Source organism: Pongo abelii, chromosome 13, assembly GCF_028885655.2.
Source record: "Pongo abelii isolate AG06213 chromosome 13, NHGRI_mPonAbe1-v2.0_pri, whole genome shotgun sequence".
Lineage (NCBI taxonomy): Eukaryota > Metazoa > Chordata > Mammalia > Primates > Hominidae > Pongo > Pongo abelii.
In genome coordinates this window covers 46,262,756-46,272,190 of record NC_071998.2, presented here as the reverse complement: position 1 = coordinate 46,272,190, position 9,435 = coordinate 46,262,756, and positions in this window count along the sequence as shown.

The following is a 9,435-nucleotide window of genomic DNA, read 5'->3' as shown; positions in this document are numbered from 1 at the left end:
CTGTTCAATAAAAAGCAAAAACAAATCTTTATCAAATTACATGCTCTGAAAAGTGTATGTATGAACTCCGGGTCATGAGGACATCCATTTCAGGGCAAGATTTTATTTTTGAAACAGACTGAACCAAGTGTCTCCTTGAAATATATCTATCCCTTTTGAGGATAAATAAATTATCTGAGGTACATTAGAGGAGAAAGGTTATATATTTTATTAAAAATCAATATTACTTACTTCACAAAATATATGTAGGCTGAGTCCATGTAGAGACTTGCTAGGATCTTCCAAAATCTTATTATAGAATTTTAAATCTCACTGGAGGATGAGGCAGAGAATGAGAAATAAAGTATTACATGTTCAATTCTCATTCAGTTCAGCCATAGCATACTGACAATGTGCCTGGCAGCATACCTGACCATGGTGTTTCAGCCTGTAAATACCAGGGGTTTCTGACATTTAATTAAATAAATAGTTTTGAAGAGTTAATGTAATGTACTCATGATGTGATTTAAAAGGTGGGTCCAATATTGTTAAATATTGACTACATAAGCAATTTCACATTGTGGGAACCTTGCCAGATTATGCAAGATGACAAAAATCTGTCATCCGTTGCATTATCTAAACTGTAAGTTCAGAGATGTACTTTTTTTAACTTTGAAAATTTTTAGAAAACCTATAAGAAAAAAGAATAAAAAAGACTGACATAACAATCAGATTTCTTGTAAGATATGCTTGGTACTAAACACGGAAATACCAGCTTTACAGTAATTGAAGACTTGGCGCAGAAACTTGCAGGTTTCTGTATATCCCAATAATAAAATAAATAAAGAATTAGGAATTATTTGTACTGCTCAAATATTTCTACAGGAGAAACATATCAGGATTCAGATATTTGCAATAACATGGCAATTAAAAATAATACCCGTACCCAAGACAAATGCCTGACAGAGCTTGCCCTTTAGTATTTTTCTATTAATGTTTAAGTTAAATTGATCAATCCCTTATTAAACAAGAATTATTCTGCCTGTATGCTGGAACCTTCTATACATAGATTCTTAGCAATGCTACCCAAACTTTAGAAATAAAATGACTATAAAGTATCCATATTTTGCGGGAGGGTGGGGAGGGCAGGGTATTGCTTGGAAATGGTAAAAAAAAAAACCAACAACTTCCCCTTGGAAAATCTACTCATAATCTAATTAGGGCTTCAAGCTAGAAGCTTATGTTATCTATGCTAATGAGAAAAATACATAGAGAAGGCCTCCTATTTTCAATAATAAAGAACTATTAAAATGTAAAGAAAGAATTTGAAATTTGACCTTTATTTCTGACAGATTTATTGATAATTTTAGTTGTACTAAAGAGGTACGACATATGGAGTTGGTATTTGGTGTTAGCTGTTTTATATGTATTCATTCGTTCTGAAGACTGTGCAAAGTCTTGGAGGAGTAAATACTTCTCGTCTTCACAAATGACAAACCAGAAATCTTGATTAAGTTAAACTGGAAACAGGTCATAGCTCTACTAAATTACTACATGACCTTACTCTGCTTAATCATTTCATTTTTCTCATTTACCAAAATTTTATTGTTGTGATAGATGGTAATTAATTAAGAGAAGTTGCATCAGGAAAATTTAAACCTGGGAAGTTTCTCCTTCTGATTCCATTGCTTTTGGAAACCTCGGCCTTCTAACTAGAGTGTCAGAATGTGTTGATGGCCTTTGTTTGAAATAGAACTATAAAAAAGCCAATAGGAAGGGGTCATTTAGGCTGTAATCTTCTCATTAATTCAAGTATGTATTATAGCCAGCAATAGTGTACAGCCAGTATTTTATTATCACAAGCAGTGGGAGAAGATTCACATAGATAAGCAAGAAGAGCTCAAATATTTGCCCATCCCTTTATTCAATGTAATCTAAAAGAATTATGGGGAAAAAAGCAAAAGAGGATAGGCAAATCTAGCTTCATCGTACTTCACAGATACAATAAGTCCTTTCTTAATGTTGTCAATAGACTCTTGGAAACTGCAACTTTAAGTAAAATGATCTATAACAAAATCAATTTTACCATAGATTAATTGATATAAACAAGAGCTAAAATCTTATGTCATATTTCTGGTCACAAAAATATCACCAACCTTTTAAATAAAGACCCAAGACACTTCTAATATGAAACATTGAAATAAATAAATTAATTTTTCAATTTATTTATTTCAGTTCAGGTTTGAAGATGGGCTTACTCCTGCAGCTCAGGGTGTAAGTCAGGAACCAGCCTTGTACAGGATAGCATTCCATCACAGGGTGCCTTTAATCATGCATCCACACTCACTCAAGCTGAGACCATTTAGATATGCCAGCTCATCTACCATGCACATCACTGGGATATGGGAAGAAATCAGAGTACCCGGAAAAAACACAGGCAGCTATGGGGGAACATGCAAGCTCCACAAAGACTGTAGCTCTATCAGGAAATCATTTTTTTTTCTGCATCAGCATGTTAGCAAAATGATGTTAAATAAAATGATATTATTCAAGGACCTTCACTATTGTGTTGTTTACAAATTGAAGGTTTGTGAAAATCCTGCTTCAAGAAAGTCTATCAATACCATTTTTCCAATAGCATTTGCTCACTTTGTGTCTCTCTGTTACATTTTGATAATTATTATAATACTTTAAAGTTCTTCATTATAATTATATTTGACTAACCAGCTGTTTCCCCATCTCTCTCCATCTCCTCAGGCCTCTTTCTTCCTTGTGAGACAGTATTGAGATTAGGCCAATTAATATTCCTACAATGGCCTCTATGTTTTCAAATGAAAGAAAGAGTCATACATCTCTCACTTTAAGTGAAAAGCTAGTGATGTACTGAGGAAGGCATGTCTAAAGCTGAGATAAGACAAAAGCTTGGCCTTTTGTGCCAAACCATTAGCCAAGTGGTGAATGCAAAAGAAAAGTTCTTAAAGGAAATTAAAAGTGCTACTTTAGTGAATACACAGATGATAAGAATGTGAAATAGACTTACTGCTGATAAGGAGAAAATTTAAATGTGGTCTAGATAGATCAACCCAGCCATAACGTCTCCTTAAACAAAAGTTTAATTCAGTGGAAGGCCCTAACTCTCTTTAATCTTGTGAAGACTGAGAGACGTAATGAACCTGTAGAATAAAAGTTTGAAGCTAGCAGAGGATGGTTCATGAGGTTTAAGGAAAGAAGTTTTCTTCATGATATAAAAGTAAGTAAGTATTGATGTAGAGAACATAGTAAGTTATCAAGAAAATCTTCCTAAGATAATTGATGAAGGAGGCTACACTAAACAACAGATGTTCAATATAGATGAAATAGCCTCCTATAAGGAAAAGATATCTAAGAGTTTTATACCTTGAGAAGAAAAGTTGATGTCCTACTTTATAGCTTTAAAACACAGGTTGACTCCCTTGTTAGGGGCTGATGCAGTTGGTAACTTTAAGTAGAAGCCAATGCTCGTTTTCCAATCCCAATATCCTAGTGCACTTAATAATTAGATTAAATGTACTCTGCCTGTGCTCTATAAATGGAACAACAAACCCTGGACGACAACATATTTGTTTACAGCATGGTTTACTGACTATTTTAAACCTACTGTTGAGAACTACAGCTCAGGAAAACAAAATTTCTTTAAAAAATTACTGCTCATTGACAATGCACCTGTTCACGCTAGCGCTATAATGGAGATATATGAAGAGATTAACATTGTTTTTTTTTTTTTTTTTTTTTTTTTTTTTTTTTCTTTTATTGTAATTATTATTATTATTATTATTATTATACTTTAGGTTTTGGGGTACATGTGCGCAATGTGCAGGTAAGTTACATATGTATACATGTGCCATGCTGGTGCACTGCACCCACCAACTCGTCATCTAGCATTAGGTATATCTCCCAATGTTATCCCTCCCCCCTCCCCCCAACCCACAACAGTCCCTGAAGTGTGATGTTCCCCTTCCTGTGTCCATGTGTTCTCGTTGTTCAATTCCCACCTATGAGTGAGAATATGCGGTGTTTGGTTTTTTGTTCTTGCGATAGTTTACTGAGAATGATGATTTCCAATTTCATCCATGTCCCTACAAAGGACATGAACTCATCATTTCTTGTTTTAATGCCTGCTAACACAACCACCATTCTGCAGTACATGGATCAAGGAGTAATTTTGACTTTCAAGTATTGTTATTTAAGAAATATATTTTGTAAGGCTATTGCTGCCATAGATAGTAATTCCTCTGATTGATCTGCAGAAAGGAAAGGATTTATTATTTCAGATGCCATTAAGAATATTTGTGATTCATGGGAGAAGGTCAAAATATAAACATTAACAGAAATTTGAAAAAAGTAAATTCTGGCCAGGTGCAGTGGCTCACGCCTGTAATCCCAGCATTTTGGGAGGCCAAGGCGGGCAGATCACCAGATCAGTAGATTGAGACCATCCTGGCTAACATGGTGAAACCCGTCTCTAAAAATAAAAATTTAAAAATTAAAAAAAAAATTAGTTGGGTGTGGTGATGGGCGCCTGTGGTCTCACCTACTTGGGAGGCTGAGGCAGGAGAATGGCATGAACCTGGGAGGCAGAGCGTGCAGTGAGCTGAGATTGTGCCACTGCACTCCAGCCTGGGCAACAGAGCGAGACTCCATCTCAAAAAAAAAAAAAAAAAAAAAAGTAAATTCCAAACTTATAGGTGACTTTGAGAGGTTCGAGACTTCAATGGAGGAATTACCTGCAGATGTAGTGAAAATAGCAAGAGAACTAGAAATGGAAGTAAAGCCTGACACAAAGAGTGGAGCAAGATGGTCATATAGAAGGCTACACCAATCGTTTCTCTCACATCAAATTTAACAACTATCTACACCAAAAAAAAAATAAAGCACCTTTATAAGAACCAAAAATTAGGTGAACAATCAATGCCTGGTTTTAATTTCATATCAGTAAAAAAGGCACTGAAGAGGGTAGGAAAGACAGTCTTGAATCAATGATACCACTCCTTCCCCATCCCCTGGCAGTAGCCATGGAGTAGCGTGGAGAGAGAATCTGTGCACTTGAGAGAAAGAGTGCAAGTAACTGTGAGACACTGCATTGAACTGAATGCTGCCTTGTCACACCATAAAGCAAAACTGAGCTGAACTCAGCTGACACTCATCCATGAAGGGAATACTTAAACCAGCCCTAGCCAGAGGGGAATTGCTGGAATTTGAGTTTTGGCAAGCCTTGCCACCATGCGCTAAAGTGCTCTGGGGCCTTATATAAACTTGAAAGGCAGTCTAGGCCACGAGGATTTCAACTCTTACGTGAGTCCTGGGGCTGAACTGGTCTCTGAGCCAGTAGACGTGAGGCGCATGCCACCTCCTGAGACATCAGCCAGGGTAGCTAATAAAGTGCTTGCATTACTCCATCCCCAACCACAGACAGCAGAGCTTGTGGCTCAAAAAGAGACACTTTCCTTCCACTTCAGGAAAAGAGAGGAAAGAATAAACAGGACTTTGTCTTGCATCTTGGATACCACAGGAGGATACAACACTCATCATTTGTGAGGTTCTGTTTCCAGGTCCTAGTTTCCAGACAACATTTCTAGACACATCCTTGTCCAGAAGAAAACATGCTGCCATAAAGGGAAGGATTCAGTCCTGGCAGAGCACATCACCTGCTGACTAAAAAGCCATTGGGACCTGAATAACCAGCAACAATATTCAGGTAGTACTCTATGGGCCTTGGGTAAGACTTTGAGACTTGCTGGATCTAGTTGAGACCTAGCACATTCTCAGCTGTGGTGGCTACAAGGAGAACTCCTCATGCATAAGAAAAGCAGAGAGAAGTAAAGGAGACTTTGTCTTGCACCTTAGGTTCCAGCTCAGCCACAGAGGGTTAGAGCACCAAGCAAACACTTGGGGTCCCTGATTCAGGCCTCGGCTCTTGGATGGCATTTCTGGACCTGTCCTAGGCTCCCAGGGGAGTCCACCACCCTTAAAGGGTGAATCCCAGGCCAGGCAGCATTTGCTACAATCTGACTGAAGAGCCATTGGGCCTTAAGTAAACACTAGCAGTAGCCTGACAATACTCCCCATGTGCCTGTGGTAGCAGGGGCCATGGGATAAGGCTCCTCTCCCTGTGGAAATGGAAGGGAAAACTGGGAAAGACTTTGTCTCATGATTTGAGTGCCAGCTCAGTCACAGTACAGAAGAACACTAGGTAGACTTCAAAGGTTTTTGACTCCAGTCCATGGGTCCAGGACAGCATCTCTGGACCAGCCTGGAGACTTGGAGAATTTGCTACCCTTAAGGAAAGGACATAAGCATGGCTAGCTTTGCCAACTGCTCATTTTAGAGCCCCAGAGACTTCAGTGAACATAGGTAGTAGCCAAGTAGTGTTTATAGCAGGCCTTGGACAAGACCCAGTGCAGTCCCAGTGGTGGTGGCCACAGAGGTGCTTGCGTCACCTCACCCTCAGCTTCAGGTGGCTCAGAACAAAGAAAGATACTTCATTTCCTTGAGAGAAAGTAACAGAAGAGAACAAAAGTCTCAGACTGGTAATTCAGAGAATTCATCTGGATCTTATCTAAGACCATCAAGGCAGTACTTTTATGAGTCTACAAGAATCACAGTGTTACTGGTGTTGGAGTGCCCTCTACTGCAGATAAAGCTTAGATCACAACACTCAAGTTGTTTCAAATACCTGGAAGTCCTCTCAAGAAGAACAAGTACAAACAAACTGAATGGCCAAGACTATAATAAATACCTAACTCTCCAATGTCCAGACACTGATGAACATTAATGAACATGAAGACCATTCATAAAAACATAACCTCTCCAAATGAGCTAAATAAACACCATGGACCAATCCTGAAGAAACAGAGATAAGAAGAAAACTGTAGTCTTATTTCTCATTATGTACAAAAATCAAATCAAAATGGATTAAAGAGTTAAATCTAAAACTTCAAACTATGAAACTACTAAAACAACATGTTGTCAAAATTCTCCAGGACATTAGAGTGGGAAAAGAGTTCCTGCATACTATCTCACAAGTGATAGTAACAGGAGACAAACAAAACTCCTAGACAGAGGCGGGTCCCCTGTAGGGTCTTCAACATGAGCACTGAGCTGACAATTCCAGATAGAGTCCATAACTGGAGTGGGAATTTTCATCTCCATCTTACCCACTCTCTCTTGATTTGTTCCTTCTGGGACTCCTTTGACCCTCCGACTCTAGAGAAAAAAAGAATGCCTTCTATTCCTTTGCACAAAGGCTTGGCTGAATTATAAACTGCAGTATGGAGGAGCTTGGCCTCTGGAGGGAAGTGTTAATTTTAATCCTACCGTGCAGCTGGACCTTTTCTGTAAACCCAAGAGGAAATAGTCTGAGTTCCCATATGTGCAGGCTTTCTTTGCCTTGCAGGATAATCTGGACCTTTGCTGATGTTGTAGTATTGATCCAGCTCTCTCCTAGCTGTCATCTCAGGTAAGGCTGCAAAGGGCAATTCCGAGGGACTAAAGAAGCAAACCACAAAGATGCCTCCAGCTGGGGAGTCAGGTCCCTCCCATCCTGCTTTTCCTGATCTATCCCATCCTCCCTATCAGGTACTCTCTCAATCTTGTCCCATCTTAAATCCCCATTTTAGGTGGGTCCCAGTCTCATGCATGCCCCTACTAGAGATGCCTTGTGAATATGGCCCCATTAAGGTCCAGTCTTCCTTTTCTCTACAGGAGTTAAGACAAATTAAGGGGGATCTTGGTAAGTTTTCAAAACTTACTAGTATAAAGAGGCTTTCTAGAATTTAACCCAAATATTTGAACTATCATAGAAGGACGTTATATTACTTTTGAATCAAACCCTGACTACTACTGAGAAGCAAGCCGCCCGGCAAGTGGCAGAAAATTTGGAGGATGAGCTTTGTATCTCATACAGTGGGAAGAAAGGGAAAGAGCTTTATCTGATTGTTAAAACAGCAGTATCATTAGAGGGTCCTAAATGGGTCTTCAATTATGACATGGGAGAATGAAGGAGAAAACATTTTCAGATGTGCACATTGGAGGGCTTAAAAAGGACTAGAATATAAGGCTTTCAGTTACTCCAAGCTATCCATGATAGGCCAGGGATCAGATGAGAATACCACTGCCTTTCTGGAAAGGCTAATTGAGGCCTTGATAAAGCACACCAGTCTATCTCCTGATTCATTCAAGGGACAATTAATCCTAAAGAATAAGTTTATTGCTCAGGTGGCCCCTGATATCAGGAGGAAGCTGTAGAAACAAGCCGTGGGACTAGACAGTACTTTAGAAGGCTTTCTGAAAGTGGCCACCTTGGTCTTTTATAATAGGGATCAAGAGGAGGTTGGAGAAAGAGAGGAGACACAAGAAACTGGAAGAGGCTCTAAGGGCCATCTTGCAGTCTTACAAACCCCAGAATCCCCGAGATGCATATTTTAACTGCTACAAATGTTGCAAGACAATGCACTTTAAGAAGGACTGCCCAGGCAACATGAGGAAGTCACCTCGACCCTGTCCAATCTGTGGAGGGGACCACTGGAGGACAGACTGTCCCCAGAGACACAAGTGACCAAGTCCAGAGCCAGTCTCCCAAATGATTCAGCAGAACTTTCAGGTCCTGGGGCTCCTCTCCCCAGCTCAAATGTTTCAGGCAATCATTACCATCCAGCAGCCCCAGGTGATTCTGGAGGTCAAAGTGAGAAAGGTGCACTTTCTCCTGGATACTGGAGCAGCCATTTCCATTCTCCTCTCCAATCTGGGCCTCCCCTCCTCCCTTAGCACAACTGTGAGGGATGTCTCAGGAAGCCTTTAACCTAATATTTTTCCAAAACCCTTAGTTGTAGTTGGGGAGACCTCTTGTTTACTCATACCTTTTAAATCATGCCCGAAATCCCCACTCTTCAGCTGGCAGGGATATTTAGGTTATATGAGAACCACCGTTCTTATGGCTTCAGGACAGATTCTTTGTCTCTCCCTGGTGGATACTGATATTAATCCCAAAGTTTGGGCAACTCTAGGGAAAATTGACCAAGCAACAACTGCCATACTGGTCCAGATCTACCTTAAAGAATGCACCTCTTTCCCTAACCAGAGAAAATATACCCTAAAAGCAGAAGCTAGGAAAAAGCTAGAAACCATCATTGATAACTTATGAGGCAGGACCTCCTTAATCCCTGCAACAGCCCTTGTAGTACTCCAGTACTGGGGGCAGAGAAACCCAACAGGGAATGAAGACTGGTCCAGGATCTCTACCTTATTAATGACACTGTGGTTTCAATTCATCCGGTATTTCCCAATCTCTATACCCTGCTAACTCAAATACCTGAGGAAACCAAACGATTCTCATTCCTGGACCTAATGAAGGCCTTTTTATGCATACCACTACACCTCAACTCCCAGTATTAGTTTGCATTCAAGAATCCCTCCAACCAG